This window comes from Sus scrofa, chromosome 4, assembly GCF_054392235.1.
Source record: "Sus scrofa isolate SSC_HxYL_T2T_F1_AM1 chromosome 4, Sscrofa_HxYL_maternal_Yorkshire_Landrace_v2.0, whole genome shotgun sequence".
Lineage (NCBI taxonomy): Eukaryota > Metazoa > Chordata > Mammalia > Artiodactyla > Suidae > Sus > Sus scrofa.
In genome coordinates this window covers 133,610,769-133,635,836 of record NC_139386.1, presented here as the reverse complement: position 1 = coordinate 133,635,836, position 25,068 = coordinate 133,610,769, and the positions used below count along the sequence as shown (strand labels likewise).

At 38.6% G+C, this 25,068-nt stretch overlaps 1 protein-coding gene across 5 annotated transcripts in view; it reads right to left on the bottom strand.

The window, feature by feature from the left end:
* Positions 1-25,068, bottom strand: part of LOC106510246 (uncharacterized) — a 433,353-nt gene that overhangs the window by 301,908 nt on the left and 106,377 nt on the right. The window contains exons 4-5 of one of the 5 annotated variants that reach the window (XR_002343747.2): positions 4,475-4,624; positions 2,982-4,332 (exon numbers count right to left, since the gene is read on the bottom strand). The exons of 3 other annotated variants lie outside the window; for them this stretch is intronic. The gene's annotated coding sequence lies outside the window, so the exon portion shown is untranslated. Of the gene's footprint in view, positions 1-2,981; positions 4,333-4,474; positions 4,625-25,068 lie in introns of those variants that run through there. One more of the 5 variants, XM_085024159.1, reaches the window with a different exon arrangement.

Here is a 25,068-nt window from a genome sequence, read left to right as displayed (position 1 = left end):
CCAGACTCCGCCCTTTCCTCCTACCCCTGCTTCTTCCATCGCTCAGCTGCAGACATGGGAGGGCAACACACTGAGCTCGTCCCTTGCTCGGGGCTCTTCCACCTTTGCCCATCCGCTTTCTAGGAGTGCTCTCATCTTAACGTAGCAGGCACCTCAATATTTGGCCTCTGCTCGAGTGTCGCCTTCCCCACAGGCTTTTCCTGACCCCTCTTAAAACAGCACGGACATACTCCCAAACAAACCCAGCCACCTTCTATTTTCTGCCCAGCACTTTTCATTATGCGACATCCATCCGTTTTCGTCTACCTATCTACCAGCTATCAGTTCACTCATCTATCATCTGTCAAACAACTATCTTTCTCTAGCTTCGTAAAGCATCCCCACTAGAGTCTAAATCCCCTGAAAGCAAGGACCTTTTCCCCTAGAGCCTGCTCTGTCCCTGGCATGGAGAGCCTAGTACCCCAGGCATACCAGCTGGTCACGAATGATTAAGTATTTAAAGAGATCTTAGGAAGGGTGGGCATCTACTGTTCTTTGTTTCTCATACACACGTTAATGACGAATGATTCTTATCTATTCCTCAATATTGGACCAGCGAGCCCTCCAGCTAAGATATTTTGGTTCGCCGTCTAATCAAATGCTACCTACAATGGAATATACATTTATATGTATTTTAAATGTTGCCACCATGTAGACTTTTTCACCAAATGTGAGGACTCTTGCCAAAATTAGTATGAATTATTAACATTTTTAGCAATGTAATGATGTATGATTCCCCAAATATCTCAAACTTCTTTTCCTTTGTTACATAAAATCAAAAGGAAGTGACTAATTAGTCAGTTTGAATGATTTCCAAATAACACACCAGCCTGTGTTTGTCTATACCACCAAGGTGAATTATTCATTAGCATTTATGAGAAGTGCCTGAAGAACACTAGCCGTGGGAGTAAAACAACCTAGAATGGTTTTTAAATGACCTTCCAAGCAACTTGGATTAACGCTGGCATTATTCTCCCGTACAAATCGAGTTAAAATTTTCCACGTGTCAGGTCTCAGAAGAAGGCAGGGAAGGAGCGCTGTCTTGGAGACGAAAATGACCTTCCCTCCCACAATTAGATTCTGCTTCTCTGGATACGTGTAGTGCCCACGTGTCCCTGTGCCTCCGTGCTGGGGGGGGGGGGGAGACAGAAGCTGAGAAAAATGCAGAGGAGTCAGAGGAAGGGATGAGAAGGAGGAGGAAAGGAAAAAAGACAAGGATGAGAGAGAAAGAAATAGAAAAAGAAAGAAAGAAGAGAGGGGGGTAGGAAGGAAAGCAAAGCAAAAAGAGACACAGGAAGTTCCATCCTGAAAGCAGAGGAAGGACGGAGACGTGGGGGAGGAGGCAAAGCTGTGACCAAAGGGACAGGTTCTGGGGCAGGTTCTCCCTCCAGCTGGCACACCAGGTTGCCCGGCTCCCGGGAGGTCTCCCAGGTGGGCAGGGTCACCTGGCTTAAAACTGATTAAAAGTGCAAATGGCCACACAGAGAGAAAAAAAGTAACTGCCATGTTTCTTCTTGCCTGTGAGGTCACACTCTCTGTTGCAGCTGAGCTGCTGCTATAGGCACAGCCCTCTTGTTTAATAAAATTGTATTAACTTTATCCCTGCCCTTGATTTGTGGCTTTCTCACGTTGTGAGGAATAAATAATAAATGATTGTAAAGCACTTGTACATAGGAAATGCCACATAAATGCTTAATAATAATCAGCCCGGGCCAGGAAGCCGGGGGGTGAAGGGAAATCATTGCAACGGCCCCGCCTGCTTATGTGGCTGACATCGTCCGGGGCCCCGGCTCCATTTCAAATCATCCTGCAGATTTAATTTTCACCCATTCAAGAATCCACTTCCCTGCAAACCAAACAAGCTTTGTTCCTCCAGCCCCACAGTAATGCCATTTTGACGGCAGAATGCGACCGCCGCGGCCCGCCTCTGCCTTCTCATTTCCGCTCGCTCCCCGCAGCAGCCTCTCCCGGTCCCGGCCCCCCGAACCCCCCTTGCCCTAGGCGGAGTCCTCCTTCCTGACCCCCTGGGGACACCTGTTCCACTCTGCTTTTCTTTGGAGAAATAGCTGTTTCACCATCACGGATTTCACCGCATTTGGAGGAATCCACGACGGCGAAGGCTTCCGTTCCTTGATGCTCTTCGTTCCTGCGTTCATTTCTTCACTGCGCTTAGAGCTGGAGTGTCGTGCGAGGCGTTGGGGAGGCCGTGGAAATGAAGAGCCAGCAAGCTGGCATTCTGTGCTCAAGGCAGGCAGGTGATGCCAGCCTCGTTTGGGAAATGCTGCCAGCAGACTCGGCCCCGGGAGCTAAGAGAAGCCAGCACGGACGCAGCACGAAGCAGGAAGCGCTGCTGGCGTCCCAGCTAATTTGTTTCTCCCTTTTCTCTGCAGATGTCTCTAGAAGCTTTTCCACAGGCTATTTAACATGGCCGAGACCCTCTTGGTTTGACCTGGGGGTGGACAGAAGGGTGCGAGGCAGACCACGGGCAGGGCCTGGACTGGCCTGTCCCCTGGCCTGGGGGGCCACGGGCGCCACTCCAAGCGCCGCTGGCTGCTTCTGTCTCGGATATGTGGAACCCAACTTCCGAGGCGGTAGGAGTTGGTCCTTTGCCACAGGACAACCCATTTTCACCCTGGAGCGTGGGCCCTCAAAGGAAGCTATGGCCTAAACTTGTACACTGAACGCCAAAAAAAGAAAAAAGTACATGCTTATTACAAAAACCAAAATGAACATAAAGACAAGCAAAGGTCAAGAAAAGGTAAACGGCCTGCAATCCCATCAACCCTAACATCCCAGAAGTTCCTATGCGCTTATGCGATGCAACCCCGCGCCCCAACCCCAGCGAGACATTTCTCACCGATGTGGATGCGACCCTCTATTCTGCCTACATGCGTGTTGTTCTAGTGCCCTTTTTAAACATTTCACACACAACATCAGCACAGTTTCACGTACAATGCGTTTAATCTTGATGTCTAATGACACCTTCCTTTTCTATGATATATACAAATGGCCTCAAATATTTAGACATACACATTGCTGAAGTAAACCCCCTAAAAGTGGGATTAGCCACTAGGATGCCTGCATTACAGTTTTTGTGACGTTGCCAAAATGCAACCCGAGAGGCTGACCTGGCTCACCCCTCCTTCCCCGTGGATGAGACCCCTGTCCAGACCCTCATTCTCTCCTACCCCAGCACACACCCCGAGCCAAACTGAGACACTCTCAAGGAAGACGTGCTTGAAGCTCAACCAGTTTAATTTTGCCTCTCCCCTCCCATGTGTTCCCTTGTGGCACAGGATTAGTGGGCCTTGGGTTTTCAAACAGGTGGAGAAGGCTGCAGTGTGGATAATTGCTTTTGGTGAAACCATCAAAGACCACGTTTAGCTCTTCTTGCTCCACTTCCTCCAATTCAATTAGGCTGTTCTTACCAGGGGGAGAGTTTGCAAAGCATCAGATGAAGTGTTACCTCATGATTAATAATTCATGACAAGAAATGAAGATTGGGAAAGGTAATAATGCCCTCCAAGCTGTTTTTCTCCACCACTCCCTTGTTCTCGTTCCCATAAAATGCTGTGTCTCGGTCGTTAAAGCAAACACACAAAGTTTCACTGCCCCATAAACCAAAGATCCAAAGCAGGAATTCATAAGCTTTTTTGAAGTCTTAAGCACCTTCGAGAATCTTGTGAAAGCTATAGACTCTCTCCTGATGGAAAAAGGAAAAAAAAAAAAAAAAAAGAGTGCCGTACCCTGCCCAGATACTGTGCTTCTAGTCCCTGGGGTCAGGCACCTCTGCAAGATCATCCAGAGACTCCAGGTGAAAATCCCTGGTCAAACTGACCGTAAAACAGGACAAACCCAAAGGAATCAAAAGTAGGACAGACAAGACATGTCATGTGCCTGGTCTCTGCTTCCTGTGCCCAATTTTTCAACCAAACAAGGAAACTCTCGAGGGTGATCTATTTCATTATCTGGGTATTTTATGAGGGGTCCAGGGAGGTAGCGGGAAATGAGAAGAACAGATCTTGGTAAATACATCCATCATGGGGCAAATTAAACAGAGGTGAGGGTGGGGGCATGGTTGATGTTGAGATCTATTTGCAGGGCTAATATAGAGGCTGCAGCTTTTTTGTTGCCAAATGCTCTCAGCCATAAAGTGTCCAAGGCAGTGGGTCCCACCTACTCTTTCATGCTCTGCTACTTGGCATTCCTCTAAGTTCTTCCTCAACTGTCATATCTCCACAGGCCATAACAAGGGACAACAGTCAGCAGCAATTCAATTTCGACCTCCATCTGCTGGCAATAAGAACATAAGGGGGAAATTAATGTACACTCACACACTTGTCATTATAATAGCCCAAATTTGTTTTTATAGTATGACTTTCTTCCAAGGAAATCAAAAAACAATTTATATTCAAATTCTCAAATAGCAACTCACCTGGTAGATGGCGAAAATAATCACCTCCATCTTCCAAAAGCACAGAGATGCTAAACATTTGTCAAAGGCCACATAGCACTTCTATGGTGAAGGAAGCTTATTAGGACAACACTCAGGATATCACTCTGGCATTCCTTAAAAGTCTGACATCTAATGTGCAAGCCAAAGAGCAGGTTATATTAATACTTGGTCATGTTATGCAAACATACAGCAAAATATTTGTGTTCTACCAGTTAGCATATTTCCTCACTCATTTTAAACTCTTTTATTTATTCTCCTTCCCCGAATCCAAGACCCACAATGTCCATTTACCAGCTCTGGGATATTGCACCAGTGACTTCATCTCCCTCTGCCTGCATGTGTCCCTCTGCAAAATGGAAGGAGTAGCAGAAGCCAAGCCCTAGATTTGTCATGAAATCAAATAAAATTTTTTGAAGAATCCCTAGTATACACAGGGTGTCTATACAATTTGGAAACATGAATATTATAATTTTATGTTTTCTACAGATTGCTGAACGATGACTGCATTGAGCTGATGCTGCTCCGTGGATGAATGGTCTGCTTGTAACAATGACTAGCAGGGCCCTTTAATACGTATCATCTTGAAAGAGCTGCTATTTCCCACAGCACAGTTGCGAAGCTGGTTCAAAAATTCAAAGAAATAGACATTTTGGTGGACCAAGTCTCGTGAACTATCATCCATTTCTAACGAGGTGAAGGAAACTGTCACATCCAAGGTCAGAGCCACAGCCCAAAGAGGCCAGCTTGCCCAAGACTCGGGGCATTGGAGGTACTCCGCAGAACTGTTCGAGGTTCCCCCAATGCACGTCTTGCAACCATACAAGACGTAAGTTCTGTAACAGCTTCTCTGAAGACCATCCTGCGCATTTGATGAGGTCAGGTTCATGGACTGTATCAGGTGAGGCCACTGAAGAAATCATAAGCTGCAATATAAATAACTATTTATTAGGCATATTTGCCTATGTTTTGGGGCTTTTTGGCCATTCAGCATTTATTAGTAGTACCTATTATTCAAGGAAAAAAGTTGTTCCATAATTCAACTGTTTTCATTTTTTTATATAACCCCATTTTGGCATCAAGAGTGAAGACAGAGGAACCACTGGGGGAACTAATGATTCTGCCCTCTTCAGCCCTTTCTTCATTAGCTACCAAGAGGCCTCAATTCGTTCAGAAAACACAAGCCGTGGGATGAGTCCACACATGTGTCCTGGCCCTCCTGTAGAATCAGAATTGAAATTTGAAATCTGTGTACATATTTTTCTCCATTTCCTACTGTCAATTTCCTTCTCCTAAAAAGACAGAGTCTTAAAATTGATTTTGATTCATGAAAGTATTATGCTTAGGAGCTGAAAATAATTATACCAATAAGAACGATATCTTCATACATGCACAGTACTGTAAGCAGTTAATTTCTGATCACCTGTGTTATGTTGCCTGGAGGATATTTAATGATAGATTCCTGATGGGGAATTCCATTCCAAAAGCAATTATGAGCAAAGTATATATGGGGCAATTTTGAAAAACTGTCTTTTCTTATGCTTTCCCACAATAAAGTAATGGAGAACTTTCCAAACAGAAGATATACATGTATGATGTCATGTGAATAATATGTAGCATGCTATCGTCAAAGGAACCTGTTTTGCCAGGCACTTCAGGTTGATCTCAATTATCTAGCTTCAGGTGCACGGTGTGATGCAGTCTGGCCACAAAGGGAAATTCAAGAAATGTTTATTGTTAGAACGCTGGTGGACCTCCACACTGACAGAGGGGATCAGCTGTGACGGGTGAATGTCCCAAGGACATCAAGTGTCGTAATCACAGAGAAGTCAAGTTTGAAAAGTCAGAAATACTTGGGTTGCCATTTGTCAAGTATATCTGAATTCTGGTCTGCCGCTGGCAGAAGCTGAAGATCGGCAAACAGAGAGAAGCTAGACTTGCGTAACCACTGAGATCTTGTACCTCCAAGAAGATGAGGACCAGAGGCTTTTTAAGTAACGGATTAGAAACTGGTGTAATAAATGGATCAGAGCAACCAGGGAGGAGTGTTCCAGTAACCCTCTGCAGGTATTATTCTTAACCCTAAACTGTTCATAATTTTATTAGCAACTTGATGAAAGAAACAGAAGGTACAGTTTTAAAATTCAAGATAACACAAAATTGAAAGGGACAGTTTTTTTTTTTTTTTTAAAGCAGGAGTTCAGTGTAGAAAAAAGACAGGCTGAAGTTTTAATCTAAAAAAAAGGAGACTAAGAAGACTTGGAGTTTGGGTTAGATGGTTAGATCCCTACGTTGAAAGGAAAGGTACCGTAAAGTCACTATAACTTAGGGGACTTGAACAAAAGAATTATTAAGAGAAGTGTGGACAGGGATTAAGGAGACTGCAAAGGATTGTTACATACCCCACAGAACAACAAGTACTCATCTACGCCCTCTACTCCTGAAGGTGTGGGAAGGGGGCTGATTATGAGAACACTGACACACAGAAGGATGAAGGGAGAGAACCATCTAGGCATGAGGAGCCTGGAGGGAAGGCCTAAGGGAAATGAGCATTTTCCCCTCACCATTCTCCCTTCTTCTAGGGCTCCTCCTCCACCAGGCTCAACTGAAAATCGGGAGCAAGTCATTCACTGATGTTATGATCCCTAGGGTCCAACCAGGAAATCTATATTTGTTATCAAATTTTGTTAATGGTTTGGCTATATCCCAGAGTTTGAGAAAGACTAGAGTCCAATGTAAACCATGAATCTTGCTCTACTCCAAAGGAAAAAAAAGAAAATTATGCAAAGGGCCAGATAGTAACCCTTGTGGTCTCTCTGGACCATACAGTCTCTGTTACAACTACCCAAGTCGGCCTTTGCAGCATGAAAGCAGTTTAAGCAGATCGGCTTGGCTGGACTTGGCCCCAGCAGGCTGGCTTTGGCCCACACACTGTAAAACTTAAATTAAAAGCTTTTAAAATATACTGATAATTACATATATGATCACTATTTATTATAAGTAGAACTTACCAACCCTGACAAAATTTTTGCACTCTCAATCGCACCAGAAGATAAATTTGATAAAAGTCTCCCTCCCCAAATTTTTATATAGGACACCTGTATCCCGGGAAGATAGTCTATTAAGATACAATATGGAATATTAGATTTTTATTTATAGTTACTGTTCATTAAATTTGTTTTAAATTTCTGTTTTCAAATAATGTGTGACATATTTAATCAGTATTTTAGTACATGGAAATATTTATTAATTAAATAAATTATTCTGCTTTTCGGGAAGCGGTGCTGGCAAAGTGAGGACCTATAAAAATCTACTCTTCCATAAGAGCAATGAAAACACTGATAAACAATCGTCAAATCATCCTTTTTAAGAGCTGCTGGAATTAACCAAAGACTTGCAAGAATCCAAGAAGAGTTTATTTAAGAAAAATGGTTGAATCTCAATAAGAATATTGAGTTCTCATGGACTTGGAGAACAGACGTGTGGCGGCCAAGGGGAGGGGGAGGGATTGGGATGGACTGGGAATCTGGGGTTAAGAGATGCAAACTATTGCATTTGGAGTGGATAAGCAGTGAGAGGCTGCTGTATAGCGCTGGAAACTATATCTAATCCCTTGTGATGGAACATGATGGAGGGTAATGTGAGAAAAAGAATATAAAGTGACTGGGTCACTTTGCTGTGCAGTAGAAATAGAACACTGTAAACCAACTATAATGGGAAAAATAAAAATCATTTAAAAAATAAATAAAATAAAATGGAAAAAGAAAAAGAATATTGAGTTCTGTAGCATTCTAACTTGCCCTGTGCTCACCTTTTTCCTCCCAGTTTAACAGTAACTATCCACTTTGGAACCACTGTAAATGAAAAACAGCAGTCTAGCTGCCATGGAAGTGCAGAGAATGGGTTTGGAACTCCCCTAAAATTCCATCCCCAAGGAAATGTCACTTTCTGACCTACCTCGGGCTCTCTGGAAAAGCTCTTTCTCAGGACTTGTCTTTATTTGTACTTACTTATAGCTCACTGGGTGAATAAATTTTTCTCTACAGGGCATTTGCCAAAAATTGTCAGAGGCAATTATTTAACATCATAGCTGCCTAGGGCAGCAATGCCAGTTGGGGTAATTAAATGACCAAAAAGTTAAAAGGAAAGTAAGGACAAGGAGCACTTCATAAGGGGTTTTGAAAACATCTAACATGTTTCTGGGAAGCTAGAAGGCCATCTGCATGTGCAGTGCATGGCATATGCCACAGAAAAACTTGACTCTAATCTCTCTTCACGGCCGACTTTAAGGCTCTGTGAAAGCAGGAGCTGAAGGCTAAGACACAATTTTAAATAACTCCACTGGGAACTATGTCTAGTCACTTATGATGGAACATGACAATGTGAGAAAAAAGAATGTATACATGTATGTAGAGTAGGAAAAAAAATTGTATTGGGGAAATAACAATTAAAAAAATAAAAATAAAAATAAATAAACAACTCCAGAATTGAAAGTCCACGCCAACACACACACTGGGTCCTTCAACAAAGGCGAGAGGCTTACTTGTTCAGGGAATTTAATAACATCTCTATGCAATCACTATTTGGCCACTAAGACAACTAAGCAGAGATAAGACTTTAGTGGATGCACATAAAAAAGAATAAGGTGTTACAGAATTTCCCAGGAAATTCACCAAAAAAATAAATAGCAACAAAAACAACAAAATCTGGGTGAAGAGGCATTCCCAGAGTTACCATGCTATATTATTTAAAATATCCAATTTCAACAAGAAATTACAAGACACATGACGGAGTTCCCATCGTGGCACAGTGGTTAACGAATCCAACTAGGAACCATGAGGTTGCGGGTTTGATCCCTGCCCTTGCTCAGTGGGTTAACGATCCGGCGTTGCCGTGAACTGTGGTGTAGGTTGCAGACGCAGCTCGGATCCTGCGTTGCTGTGGCTCTGGCGTAGGCCGGTGGCTACAGCTCCAATTAGACCCCTAGCCTGGGAACCTCCATATGCCGCGGGAGCGGCCCAAGAAATGGCAAAAAGACAAAAAAAAAAAAAAAATTACAAGACACATGAGGAAACAGGAAAGTATGCTCAATACATAAGAAAGAAAACAGGCAATAGAAACTATTTCTGTAGAGTACAGATACTGGACTTATAAGATGAAAAATTTAAATAAGATATCACAAATATGCTCAACTAAGGAAATAGAATTACATTTTAAAAACTAAAGGAAAGTATGATAATGTCATAGCAAACAGAAAATACTAAAAAAGAGGTTAAAATTATAAAATGAAACAAAATGGAAATATCAGAGTTTAAAAGTATTATAATTAAAATGAAACATTCACTAGAGGGGAATAACATCAGATAAGACCTGGCAGAAGAAATATAACCACACTTGAAGAGAGGTCAAATGGAATTATCCAGTCTGCGGAACAGAGAAAAATAAATACATGAAGGGAAATGACCAGAAATTCAGAAACCTGAGAGATACCATCAAGTATATCAACATATGCATCACGTGAGTCCCAGAAGAAGAGGAAAGAGGCAGGAAAGGCCGAAAGAATATTTCAAGAAAGAATGGCTGAAAACCTTCTAAATTTGGTAAACATTAACCTACATATCTAAGAATCTTGAACCGCCTCTAGTAGGATAAACCAAAAGAAAGCAACACCTAGACACACTGCAGTCATACTGTCAAAAGACAAAAAGAGAAACTTGAAAGCAAAAACAGAGAGAGTAAACAAATAAATAAACTCAACATGTATAAGGAAACTTCAATAAGAATAACAACTGACTTAATATCAGAAATCAAGAAAGCCAGGATGCTGTGAGATGTTATCTCAAAGGGCTGAAAGAAAAGGACCATAAACCTAGAAAACAATCATTCAAAAATGAAGGCAAATTTAAGAATTTAAAGACAAAAAAAAAAAAAAAAATACCCTGAAAAAATGATTTACTACTGGACCTACCCTACAACAAATACTAAAGGGAACTCTTCAGGTTGAAATAAAAGGGCACCAGATAGTAATTTTTCTCCACATAAATACATAAAGAGCACCAGCTTAGGTAACTACATAGGTAAATATATATGAAATACAAATATATTTTTGTCTGTAACTAATTTATTCTATCTCATTTGAAAAGCAACTATGTAAAACAATACTTATAAAACAGTGTTTATGGACTTAAAATGTATAAAGATGTAATTTGTATGCCAATAATAGCATAAAAGAGTGGAAAAGCAATGGGCTATATTAGTACAAAATTTTTTGTATACTATTCAAGTTAAGTTGGGACTAATAGAAACTAGGTTGTTATAAACACAATGTTATTTACATGTTCTTGGGAAGTTACTACGAAAATAACTTTAAAAACTCATGATATTCATAAAAGAAACAACAAAAATGTTAAATTATACACTAGAAAATACCTTGTTAATACAAAAGAAGGTAGTAATGAAAAACAGAGGGAAAAACAGACCCAAGCAAGGCATATGGAAAACACATAGAAAACTGACAAACCTAAGTCCTTCTTCATCAACCCTAGCACATTTCTGGTGGTAATGTAAATTGGCGTATCCTTTAAGAAGAGGTTCCCAGTTTCCCCAAAAATTGAAAATAGAATTACTATATGATCTAGTCATCCCATTCTTAGATATATATCAAGAGAAATAAAAACACATATTGACACAAACATTTGTATAGGATGTTCACAGCAGTATTATTCATAATAGCCCAAAACTGGAAACAGCTCAAATGCTCATCAACTGATGAAAGGATAGACAAAAAGTGGCAAATCTATAAAATGGAATATCATTTGTCATTAAAAAGGCATAGAATACTATAAGTATGCAACATGGATAAAGTTTAAAAACACTATGCTAAGTGAAAGAAGTCAGTCACAAAAGAACTCATATTCTATGATTCCATTTAAATGAAATATATATAAATCATGAAAACTAAGTCCAAATAGTTAGAAGGTAGTTTAGTGGTTGCTAAGGACCAGAGGGAAGATGAATGGAGAAAGGCTGTTAGTGGATACAGGTTTTTTTTTCAGGTGATGAAGATTTTCTAAAATTGGACGGTGGTGATTCTTGCTTAACTCAGTGAATACACTAAAAACCCTGCATTTTAAACTTTAAAATGTTGTGGTATGTAAATCATCTCAATAAAGCTGTTGTTAAAAAATACTGGAATTTAAGCCTGTCAATTTTTTAATTGATCACATATAAGATCAAAATAGTTTGAAGAGAGTTATCATTCCTGAAAGCCTAATCAAACTCTCATCAAACTGACATTCCCAAACATATTAACCAAAACTCTACACAAACACAGAAGCCAACAACTTGAAAAAATGTGAACAAAAGTAAACAGATTTCAGAGTGAACCATATACTCAGCAAAAGGGACTCAGATGCATTAAATTTTCTGTCTGAGAAATTTTATGGATTTTTGTCTGAGAATAAACTGAAGTTCAATAGAAAAGTCAAATTTTTTCTGCCCTGAAGTTCAAGAGAATAGAGGTTATGGAAGCCATAGCTGCTGAAGAGTGAGGGGAACATAATGGAAAGAAGAAAGTTGGTACAGTAGAGAGGTCCCAAGTTCTGTGATAAACTTGGCCCCTATTTCCACCCTGAGTCTTGAACCATGCATGCATAAAGCAAACCCGCAGCAGCACAGATAAAGAAAAAACAAACATGCAAACTTAATTGATAGGTTGTTGCCAAAGAAAAACATTTGTATTTTCATTACAATCAATCAATTTAATTACCCATTAAAATAAAAATATCAACATTCGTCAGAGGAATAAAAGAGACTCCAGAGTTTCTGCAACATGTCAATTCACAATGTCAGAATCCAATAAAGTATTCTCAAGATAAAAAGAAACAAATATTTGGGAGTTCCCGTCGTGGCTCAGTGGTTAACAAATCTGACTAGGAACCAGGAGGTTGTGGGTTTGATCCTTGGCCTTGCTCAGTGGGTTAAGGATCCGGTGTTGCCATGAGTTGTGGTGTAGGCTGCAGATACAGCTCAGATCGTGTGTTGCTGTGGCTCTGGCGTAGGCCAGCGGCTACAGCTCTGATTAGACCCCTAGCCTGGGAACCTCCATATGCCAAGGGAGCAGTCCAAGAAGAGGAAAAAAAAAAAAAAAAGAAAAGAAAAAAAGAAACAAATATTTGGCAAATCTTCTAGATGAAAGACAATCAAATCAACATGGACCAACCTAAAAATGATTTAGGTATGGAACTGACAGAGATTTTAAAACAGTATGCTTTTAATCACATTTAAAGTAATAAGTATAAATATGGTTGCAATGAATGGAAACATAGGAACTCTCATTAGATAAATATGGGCTATGCAAAAAAAGGAAATTCTAGAGCTGAAAATAACTGATTTCTTTTTTTTTTTTCTTTTTAGGGCCACATCTGTGGCATATAGAAGTTCCCAGGCTAGGGGTTGAATCAGAGCTACAGCTGCTGGCCTATATCACAGCCCAGCAATGCCAGAGCTGAGCTGCATCTGCAACCTGCACCACAGCTCAGAGCAAAATCAAATCCTTAACCCACTGAGCAAGGCCAGGGATCAAACCCACAACCTCATGGATACTAGTTGGGCTCATTACTGCTGAGCCACAATGGGAACGCCCTGAAAATAACTGCTTTATAAATATCTGACATATAAAATGTACAGAATGAGTTTAACAGGAGAAAGGAGAGGACAGAAGAAATATTCAGTGAACTTGAAGACAGATCCAATAGGAATTATCCAATCTATGAAATAGAAAAAATAAAGATTGAAATATAAATTAACAATGCTTTTTTGATATTACAATACCAAAAGATCTGTTTATACATGTAATCAGAGTCTCAGAAGAATAGAAAGAATGGAAAATAATATATATTTTGAAGAAATAACAGCTGGATTTTTTTTTCAAAATGTGGAGAAAGACACAAATTGAAAGATTTAAGAATCTCAAATTTCTGAGCAGGAAAAATGTGAAGAGAAACATACTTAGGTATATTAAAATAAAACTGCATAAAACCAAAGAAAACTAGAAAAAATTTTAAAGTAGTGAAAAATGACACACTACTTACAGTGGGAAAAAAATAAATCATTTTGCCATTTACTTACCAAAAAATCTTGGAACCCATAAAATAGTTGGAAAATATCATTAAGATGATGAAAGCAAAATATCAAACAAAAACTGTCAACCAAGTATTCTATATCTAGAAATAGTATCCTAGAATGTATGGAAAATATATCTTCAGATAAAAAGTGAAAGAATTTGTTTCCTGCAGACCTAAATTAAAAGAATTGCCAAAAGCAGTTCTGAGGCTGAAGAAAAATTATACCAGTTGGAAACTCATATCCTCAGGAAGAATGAAGAATATTGAAAACAGCGAATATGAAGTAAAGATAAATGACTATTCTCTTGTCCCCTAAATTAAAATTCACATGATGATTTAAAGCCAAAATTACAACATTGTCTCATGGAGTTTATAATGTATATGGAAATGAAATATTATGTCCATGAGAGCATAAAGGGAGGGATATTATAGAAATCTACACACAGTTACAAGGTTCTGCATTTTATGTGAAATAGCACAATGTTAGCTCTAAGTTCACTGTGAAAACTTAAAGATGCATATTTTACTTCCTAAAGCAGAGAGTTCCCATTGTGGCTCAGCAGAAACGAATCCAACTAGGAACCATGAGGTTGCGGGTTTGATCCCTGGCCTAGCTCATCAGGTTAAGGATCCGGCATTGCCGTGAGCTGTGGTGTAGGTTGCAGACACGGCTTGGATCTGGCGTTGCTGTGGCTGTGGTGTAGGCCGGCACCAACAGCTCCGATTAGACCCCTAGCCTGAAACCTCCATATGCCGTGGTGCAAAGAGGAAAATTTTATAATGATAAAAGTATCAAATTATCTAGGAGACATAATCATTAATGTGTGCAATCCTACTAACAGGACTTAAAATACATGAAGCTGAAATAAGCACATTTAAAGGGAGAAAGAGACAATTGCAAAAACAATGCTGGAAACAAACACATTTAAAGGGAGAAAGAGACAATTGCAAAAACAATGCTGGAAATTTTAGCAATTTTAGCTCTCTTAGTAATTGATAGAACAATTAGACAAAAATTCAGTAAGATAGAGATGATTTAGAACAGTATCTTCAACATCTCAATCTAATAAATATTCATACAACATCATACTCAACAACCAGAGAATAAACATTTTTTCCAAGTGCAAAATAAACATTCAATATGATAGACTACGTACTGCACCATGACACGCAAAAAAAAAAAAATATATATATATATATATATATTTAACAGAATTAAAATTGTACAAATATAGTCTCTGACCATTAGGAATTAAATTAGAAAGCCATAAAAAAATAATGTAACCAGGAGAATAAAACAAAATATTTGGAATTTAAACAACAGACTTCTAAACAATCCAGATGCCAAAGAAGAAATAACAGGGGAAATCAGGCAATATGTCATACTGAATACTAATTAGAACTGAACATATCAATATGGGCGGGATACAGCTAAAGCAACATTTAGGAGTACATTTATAGCTCTAACTGCTTACGTTAGAGAAGAGGAAAGTATAAACTCAATGGTGTAAAGGTCCACCTTAGGAAGCTATGAAAAGAAGAGGAAACTGCAGGCAAAGAAAGTTAAATGAAAGACATGATCAGATAACAGTACATAGTAATGAAATAAAAAGCAGACAAGCAATAGAGAAATTAGTAAGGCCAAAACTTGTCTCCTTTCTTTTTTTCTTTTTAGAAGATCAACAAAATAATAAGCCTCAGAAGGACCCATCAAAAATAAAGAACACAAACTACCAATAAGAGGCACAGATGTATTGTTTTCAGTACATATCCTACAGATATTTACAGGATAATAAAGCAATATTATGATCCACTTTACACCAAAACGTCATTGAAATTGTGGACGAAATAAATTAGTGCTGCAGGCAGAGAGAAACAGCTTTTACCAAAACTGACATTAAATTAAATTAAAAATCTGAACTGTCCTACATTTAACACATTAATTAAATCTGTCATCAAAAGAGTCCCCTTTCCAACATAAAAGCAAAAATAGCCCCAAATTTATACAAAGGCTTAAAAAAATTAAAGAGGGAACATGTGCTAACTCATTTTAAGAAGCCAGAATAATCCTAATACTGATATTTCATAAAAATACAACCGCAAAATTATAGACAGATATCCTTCATGGACATAGATGCAAAAATATTACACCAAAATACTCAAAAATGCTTAAGAATATTATTGAATCAAATTGTAGCTTTATTCAAAATAGTCAAAAATTGGAAACAGATGGCCATAAATGAGAAAACAAATCAGTTGTAATATATTTATACAACGGAATACTAGCAATGAGCAGGAACAAACCATCGAAACACACAATATGGATGAATATCAAATACATTATTCCGAGTAAGGTAAGTCTTACACAAAAGAATACATACTGTATGGTTATATTTAATTGGAGTTCTCAACAAGCAAACTAACTGATGATGAAAGAAAGTAAGAAGAGGTTTTGGCTCTGAGGGCTTAGGGGAGAAATCGACTCGGAAGTCCACGACAGAACTTTGCAATGGCAATGCTCTAGACCTTGACAGAGGCTGGCCTGAGATACACAGCATTTGCCAAAACCCACCGAAGTACGACAGGACTCACGTATTACATTGTATAAAAGTTTTACACTAAAAACTGCAAAAATATTGAACTCTAGTTAACGATACGGCTGCTAAAGCATTTGAGGAAAAAAATATGCAATTCTTATAAAAAAAATAGGAGGAGTTGATAAGTAGCTAAAGGGAAGACAAATGATTATAAATGTGATAAAACAAGTATAGTAAGATGTTATTTTCAAACATATAGCAAAGTTTAATATTCACTACAAAACTCTCAATCTGACTTTGTATTAGATATTTTGCACGTTAAAATGATGGAAATAGCGTGGAGTTCCATAACTGAAACTATGGGAAATTTCTCATTTAGAAATTTGAAGGACCAGTAAGCATGGAATCTTAACATTACTAGGAAAATAGCTGAAAAATATTTATATTCAATGTAATTCCATTACGAGATGAGAACCAGTATTCTGGTTCCAAAAGAAATATTTTCAAAGATCGGTCAGGACTAAGAACTGGTTTTTATTCAGCATCTTCTCCATTTTTCCCACTTTCATCATTTAGACCATTTAAGCCACAGATTCAGGTTGTTCTTCCTAACATGCCAGCATCACAAACTTCCTCTATGCAAATGTCCATTTTTAAAGATAAAAATGCACACAATTTTCCCCCACCCTTTCTTCTGCTGCAACATGAGTATCTAGACATAGTTCTCAATGCTATTCAGCAGGATCTCCTTGTAAATCTATTCTAGGTTGTGTCAACTGTAATTGCAATGTATACATGTAAGGATAACATGACCCCCCTTGCTGTACAGTGGGAAAATAAAAAAAAAAAGAGATAATATATGTAAAACACCTATCAGAGTGATTTACTCATAAAACTTCATAAACATTTAAAAAAAAAAATGCACACAAAATGTTCCAGGTTCCACCGGTTCCTACGTCCCATGCTCTTCAAAGGCCCACAAGCACCTCAATAAGCCTTTAGAGGCTCTTTCTCTTTTTACTCAAATTAGAATCCACTGGAAAAACTGGTTGGATGAACAAGTAAACACGTAAAATAAATGAACAAATAAATGAATAAATAATTTAACCAAAAGCAGCCACTCTGCTTTCTAAGAACGCAACTGCTCTCTGCCGTAAAGGAGCAATTGCGTAGTCAGCCGGGTCTTAGCCCGTTGTGAAGAACTGAGTCCAATCCTTACACTTTGACTGTTTTCAAACCATAGACTAAATAGAAGTATTTTGATTCAAAATCGAGTAAACATAAAATGTCAGCAAGTAACCAATAAAAAAGAAATTTTCCTATAATTAAATTCAGACCATCATAAAAAGGAAAATTGCTTTAATTTTTTTTTTTTTTTGCTGTCTGTTGTCAACATAAGAGTATATTACTTTGAGTACTTTCACCTTAGCATTCTCTAGTGCCTGGCGCAAAATAAATTTAAATATCTTTTGAATGGATGAATGAATGAATTTCTCTTATTTAAAAAGATGGCTTTAAGATATGAGAAGGAATACAATCCAATTAAATCAACTTGGAATCTGGAAGTCACTGATTAGTGCAGAAAATAAAATAAATAATTCAAGGACATATTTGAAAAAAATTCATAAAATGAAGAAAAAGAGAACAGAAATTCAAAATTAGAGAGTATAATAATACAGTTACCAGATTTTATAAGACTTTAGGGCTAAAATAAAAAGTGGCATTAAAGGCAGAGTAATCGAAAGAGACTTAAATTTAGAAATATCTTGGCAAGATACTTAAATTTACTAAGCATATCCTTGGCACTTATCACCATCAAAAGTATTACATATATTTACCTATCTTATAAATTGTCTTTTTGTCCCTCTATTAGATGTTAACCTTCAGGAAAGCTGGAATTTTTTTTTTTTAACTTTTGGTCTACTGCTATATTCACCACCACCAAAAATATTTTCTTATAGATAGTAAAAATGTAATAAATATCTACTGAATGAAATGCCTAATTTTAATTAATTTTAAAAAAATCCAAGATCTGATTGATGGTGGTGTGTGGATTGGTAGGGACCCAACTATATATTCAGCAAACAATCCAAACCAAGTTGGTCTCAGTTTCTCCTCTGCAACAAATGCTATTTTTTTCCAAAAGGCAAAATAACTTTAAAAACTTACGAACTTAAAATTACACTAATAATAGGCTGCCTTTTGTATACAAACAAAATGAACAAAAGATAACAAATCTCAAGTTTTGCAAAGTCTAAGAAATTAAGAGTTTGTAAAAATAGCTTAAAGGAGTGCTTTAGAAAACTAAAACTTTTATCATGAGTAGAATTCAGGAGATTAAAAAGGCAGTTAAAAAATTTACTGCTAATTTTCAGAGAAAACTCAAATTTGAAAAGATACATGCATCTCATTCATTAAAAAGAAGGAGCTAATGACATTTGCAGCTACATAGATGGACCTAGAGGTTTTCATACTAAGTGCAGTCAATCAGACAGAGAAATATGCGACATTACTTGTATGAAGAATCTAAAAAATTATATAAATGAACTTATTTACAAAACAGAAACAGATTCACAGAAATTGAAACCTAACTTATGGCTGCCAAAGGGGAAAGGGCAGGTGAGGGATAGATTAGGACTTTGGGACCAACAGAGAGGCTCTACTTTATATAAAAGAGAGAAACAAGGAGGCCCTGCCGCATAGCACAGGGAACTGTATTCAACATTCTGTAATAATCTACGGTAGCAAAGAATCTGAAAAAGAATATACAACAGAATCACTTTACTGTATTCCAGAAACTAACAAAACATTGCAAAGCAATTATACTTGGATGGATAGACAGACAGATGACAGGTAGATAGGTAGATAGATAAAACTTACCGGTAATTTCGAAACAAACCAGTCACAGAATTATGTGAACACGAGGACAACTGCGGTGGAGAAAAAGAGTTGAAGCTAAAAGGTCTAAATGGTAAGTCGAAATACACAAAACAAATATTAACTGTAAATGGGGCCCAACTCCAATCAGAAACCTTATCGAGCTAAATTTAAAAAAAAAAAGAGAGACAAAACTAATGCACATTCAAAACAGATTGTCCAATCAGGATAATCTATGGATTAAAACATATTAAGAGCAAGTGAAGGAAGTGAAGAAAGAAAACACTAAGGACCTTAGCAGTTAAAAGGCGGGTTCACAAGACAGGAACCAGCTTCCTGTACTGGGATCAACACACATAAAAGCTCCAAGGAGAAAAAGTTCAACTTAATAAAAGGTAAGTTTCACAACATATTTACAAGGAAAATGGCCTCTTTGTGGGATACTCAAACAAGGACTTGAAGCATAGGGTTGATGGCTGGTGTCTAATAATTCTGAGATTGTTCTAATGGTGCGTAAGCTGAATGCATAACAACTTCAGTAAAACAAAAGAATGCACTCATACGTCCCCTGCTAATTAATTTCCTTTTTCCTAAGGTCATTCTTACATGCATGATGATGTCAACAGGACATGCCTACAAGAACGCGCACTCTCTGAATATGCCTATTGATTGAGTCTTAGTGAAGTACAGACCCACATCTCAGCGGAGGTCAGTGGCCCACAGAGGGAAGAAAACATACCGGTTTAAAAACCACTAATTAAAACTGGTGACTAGACCAGAAATATCGTCCACCTTTACACTGAAACATTTCAAATGAGTTTCTAATTGATATAAAATAGAAAACTTAAAAATGGTCCCGTTTCTCTAGGAGTTGCTTTTGCTGTCGTTGCTATGAAATTGATGCCTAGAGAAAAACGGCACAGAACATATTGACATTACCCAGCTAAGCATCTTTAAAATTTAGTGCATGTGTCCTATGTACCTGAGTCACAGATCTCCTGTTATATTTCTCAAAACTATATGAAGCTAAAAGCTTAATCTAAACTCAGTTCCCTCTGAAGAAAACATAAATGTAGCCTCATCGACTGATGAGTTGATATTTATGAAAAGCCCACTGTGTAACTCAACGGTAGACAGCATTTGATAGCTCATCGCAGGCAAACACCTAGAAAACTCCTGGTACAACTAACACTTCTCTCTTCTTTCCACCACAATTGGCCTGAATCTATGTCAATTTTACTTCCTAAATACATTCCCAAACCTCACCCATTCTCCCACCCCACTACCAGTTACCCAGTTGGGGTTTTATCACTTCATCCCTGGGTTATTAAAACAGCCTTCTCTCTGGATGACCTCCCCTCATCTATTAAGTGGCCAGTCAACCATCTGTATTATCATCAAAATTATCTAGTTATCTCACGCCTGCACTTGGAAGCCTTCGATGGCTTCCCCGTGCCTCACAATGAGTCAATTTTCACAAAGCCCACTTGCAAAAGAGAGGGTTTGCACTATATTATTTCTCTGCCCGGTCCACCCTTTGAGGGATTTACGCCTGCAGTAAATGTTGACTAAATGAGGAGCAGTTCCCAGACAACACCCTAGTTCCATGGCCACGTGGTAATTTTCCAAAATCACTGAACTGACTTTTATATCTGTGCAGGTTGCCTATCTAGACAGAGAGATGTAACATATGCAAAAAGAAAAGTATCAGGTGAACCTGAAAGAAGGCCCAACATCACTGAAAATATATTAGAAATAAATTCCTTTTAATAATTGCCTCTCGTTTTAAAAATCTTCATGCCTCCCTTTAGAAGCTTAAGAAACCATAATGACAGTAAAAATTACCAATAATCCCACTATTCAGAGATAATTAATGCTGATATTTTGGATCTTTCTTTTCCAACACCCCCTCCTCTTTTTAAATGCACAAATAGACCCTTTAAAAATCAAAATTCTATGGCATATATGGATTTTCACTTAGGTAGCATGACTATTACCTTGTATTGTTAAATCTGTTTATAAAGTGTACTTTTAGTAGATATACAACTCATTTAGCCATTATCCTGACTTGAACATGACGTATTTAATCCTTAACCATAGCCCTAATTATTTCCTTAATATAAATTTCTAGAAATGGGATTCCTGGATTGGAAGAAAAATTGATTTTAATGTTCTTCCCCTGTAGTGATGAATTTTTCCAGAAAGTGCGCTAAGCATGTGTGAAAATTTTCATCTCACTGACATCCTGTCAGCTTTGTGCATTATCTTTTTAGGAGATTTTTTCTGCTGTTTGAAACTAGGTTTAATGTTCGTTACTAAGGTAATTTACCATTTTTTCTTATGGTATCTGTCATTTGTTTTGGTTCTGTTGCAAACTGTCTATGCATGTATGTGGCCCATTTTCCTATAGAGGTATGAAATAACACATATTTTGCCAGCAGGTTTCAACACACATGGGAAAGAGATATATTCATGGAATGCGCCTTTGAACCTGCATTCAAAAGAACTCAGGCAGAGGGTAGTGGTGCATAAAGCAATTGCTTTTGCTTAATGACACAGGTGGGGAAAGAGTTTGCAGAGAATGTTTTTCTTGAAAATAGAATGTCTGTGGCTCACGAGGGAGGTGTACATACAAATCAGCTTCAAAAGCGCTTTTCATAAAAGGAGCTGCTGGAAACAGAGTGTAAATACCTGCTTTTGTATCACATTTCTTTAGAAGGGCATATAGAATAGTTCTTTCAAGCCTAAATTTAGGAGTTGGTAAGTAAAATATGAGAGAAACTGGAAACTTGAGTCATCCTTGACAGGCACCCCATCCAATTGTTGACCAGTTCCTGTTCATTTTCCCTCAGTGTCAATCCCGCAGAGCCCTGGATCCATCCTCTTTGCCATTATCTTGATCGAAGCTGGTCCCATCTCACCGGAAGTATTGCAGCAGTTTCCAAGCGTCTAAAACCACTCCCAGTTAGTATTCGGAGTTGGAGTTCTGGCAGTGTGAAATCAATAGTTAAGTATCACTTTTTTCTCTTTAAAAAAGTTGTAAAATCTCATTTGAGAAAATGTAGATGATTTTAAAAAAAGCAAATAATATTACCGGTAGTCCTTCCTAACCCTCAGAAATAAAAACTAAAATTCCTGCATATCGTCTTTCAATCTTTCCATTAAAAAAAAAAAAACAGAATAATCCTATACATGTGTATACTCTGTTTTATTCCCAGAGTAATATATTTATGGACAAAGCCTTCTTAATTTTTAAAGCATTTTCCTGCAACCTCCTTTTTAAGGGATTGCCTGGTGTGCCATTGCATATGGGCTTTCAGGTGACCTCCAATGTTTTGCTATTATAAGCAACGCCACAAGAAACATCTTTGCAATGAAATGTTTTATTTTAATGCATAAAACATATTGCTTTATTGTTTTTTGCATCCAGTGTTGCTGATATCTATCTCATCCTTCTTTTCCTGAACGTGAACTGTCCTTCTTTTTGAAGGTCTTGGAGTTGACTCTTGTCTTTGATATTGCCTATGTCAGGGCTTCTTTATTTCTCTTGTTGGGTGCTTATAAGCCATCTTCATTCTAACGTCTTTCATTTCTCAAAACCCCGGGACATTTTTCTTCAGTGTTTCTTCAATGACTTCATCCCGCATGTGTTTTTCTTCTTTTCTCCGGAGATGCCCTGTATCTAGACGAGGCGCTTCTATTTCTCTGTTCTACCTCTCTTCACTTCTACCTCGTGCCTTTTGAGAGAGTCTCATTCGGAGCTTTTAGCCTGGTTCTATTTCCCGATCATACTTGTTTCAGATTATCCTGCCATCTATTCTAAAATTTTACTTTTAGAAAATGTGGTCCAGTTTGGTGTGTGCTCTGTTCAGAGGCTCAGTGCCTCGGGAGGCTCCTTGTCTGGTCGACGGGTCCATGTTTCCTGATAAGCGCCAGCTGCTCTGTCCGGGGGAGTAGGCAGAGGAAGAGCCAAGGCCCAAAGCCCTAGTCTGGTCAGCCCAGGCCAGCGTGAGGAGATGGGGAGATGAGCCCAGAGCAGGACCTGAGCCAGCATGGAATCACTGCTGAACACTCCCTTCGGCAGCAATCCCACCAGACAGCCCCCCTGGGAAAAGTCCTGTTGCCAAGCAACTGTGGTAGGAGGCAGAGCTCACACGGGAGGAGCGACCAGTGGGTGGCTGCAGACAGCTGATGGCTAGAAACCTATTCACCCCACCTGTTCATGCCCTCAGGGTGTTCTGCTATGCTGGCCCCCTCCTATCCCCACACTGCGGCTCTCTAACAAAATGGTCCCAAGGCAGTGAAAGGAAAGGTGAGAACAAAATGTGAACCTTCCTTGCCCAGGTGATGTGTTCGCTGCCACAGCCAGTTGCACCCTATGTCTCCAGCTGTAGTCACGTACCCCTCCCAGCATCCAAGCTCTGACCATACACTGCAAAGTCAACAGGCTTTTCCATTGGTTTCTCACAGCTTTGCGGTATTGTTTGTTCCTGGAGTCCGTTTCTCATTTTTTCTTAATGTCTCTAGGATAGACTCGAGGCAGGGAGATCTGACAGTCACTCTGGTTTGCCATCTTGGCGAGAACCAGAAGCTCAGGTCAAAATCTTGATTATTGTTCCATGCCAATTCCCTTAGAATAAAACCTTAGAAACAGGAATGCTGTGGCAGTGTACCTAAACATTCAAGTGCTTTGGTATGTTTGCCGAAGTTCCCAGAGTTGTAAGTAGGAAAATATGTATTTTGGGTAGTTTACATCCGATCTTGCTTAAACAGCTTTCTGTCCTCACACACAGGCTGTTATGAACCCGTGTATGTCATATTCGCATCTAACCACACCAGATAGCTTGTCACGTGATGAGCCCACATTTTCCCTGCATCCGTCTTTGTCTCTGAAAATGGTGCTGCCTTTATTCTTTGCTAAGCTCAAATTCAAACCTCAGCTGCTATGGTGATCCCTCCCCAAACTCCCCAAAGTTAGTCTCTCCTTTTTTGTTGTTGTTGCTAGTTTTTAGTATCTTGTCCGTCCCTCCATTATAGCACAGTGTATTTTATTTTATTTATTTATTTTTTTTATTTTCCCACTGTACAGCAAGGGGGTCAGGTTATCCTTACATGTATACATTACAATTACAGTTTTTCCCCCACAGCACAGTGTATTTTAATTATTAACTTTTGGACCTGGATGGGTATCCCAACTGTGAAGTTCTTTGGGATAGAGAATTTATCTTAACCATCTTCTTACTGCCAGAGGCTTGTGACTGGCATTAGTTAGGTGATCTATCAATGTTCACAGAACCAATGAATGAATTTTCAACCAACAGAACCTGAACTCAATGTGGAGAACCCTGTTTAAGCACTTTGTTCAGTCTTCAAAACCACTTGTATTATCACCTCCACTTTGTAGATGAGAGAACTGAAGCTTAGAAAGATGGGTAGCTTGCTGGGGTGGAGCTGGGATTTGAATTCCAGTCTAATTCCAGAGTTGGCGATCAGAGTAGCAAAGCAGAAACCCCTAAGAAGAAGTCTTGGGGCAAAGAGGTTCCAATCCATGAGGCTGAGACTTAACCACTAGGACCTAATGGTTCCTGCTGGTTCTGTATTTTGATGCATGGGGGTGAAGAAAATCGGGAAAATTATTTAATGAGGAGGCTCATTTTTTTCTCTGTAAAGTCACTATTTATAATCTAATGTAATCCATTATTTGAGAGACAGCACCTTCACCGTTCCATTATTTCAAAATAAACCTAAAACTAGAAGGATTAAATTATGTCAACTGAGAAATAACCTACATAGGTTCTTTGTAAAATAACCTTCCTGAGAGACCATTAGAAAAACAGACTTGAAAATAGTCATCTCCCAGCAGCGTGACACATCCATATCTTTGTATAACAGGTCCCTTTCAGAATGCTCCTCAATCTGCATAGTCTTTTACTAGTATTTCCTCATAGGAGAATGGAGTAAGGAGAGAAAATAAGGACTGGCAGAAGCAAACAAACAAACAAACACGACTTGGGTACTGGGCTAAGCTAGGAAGATG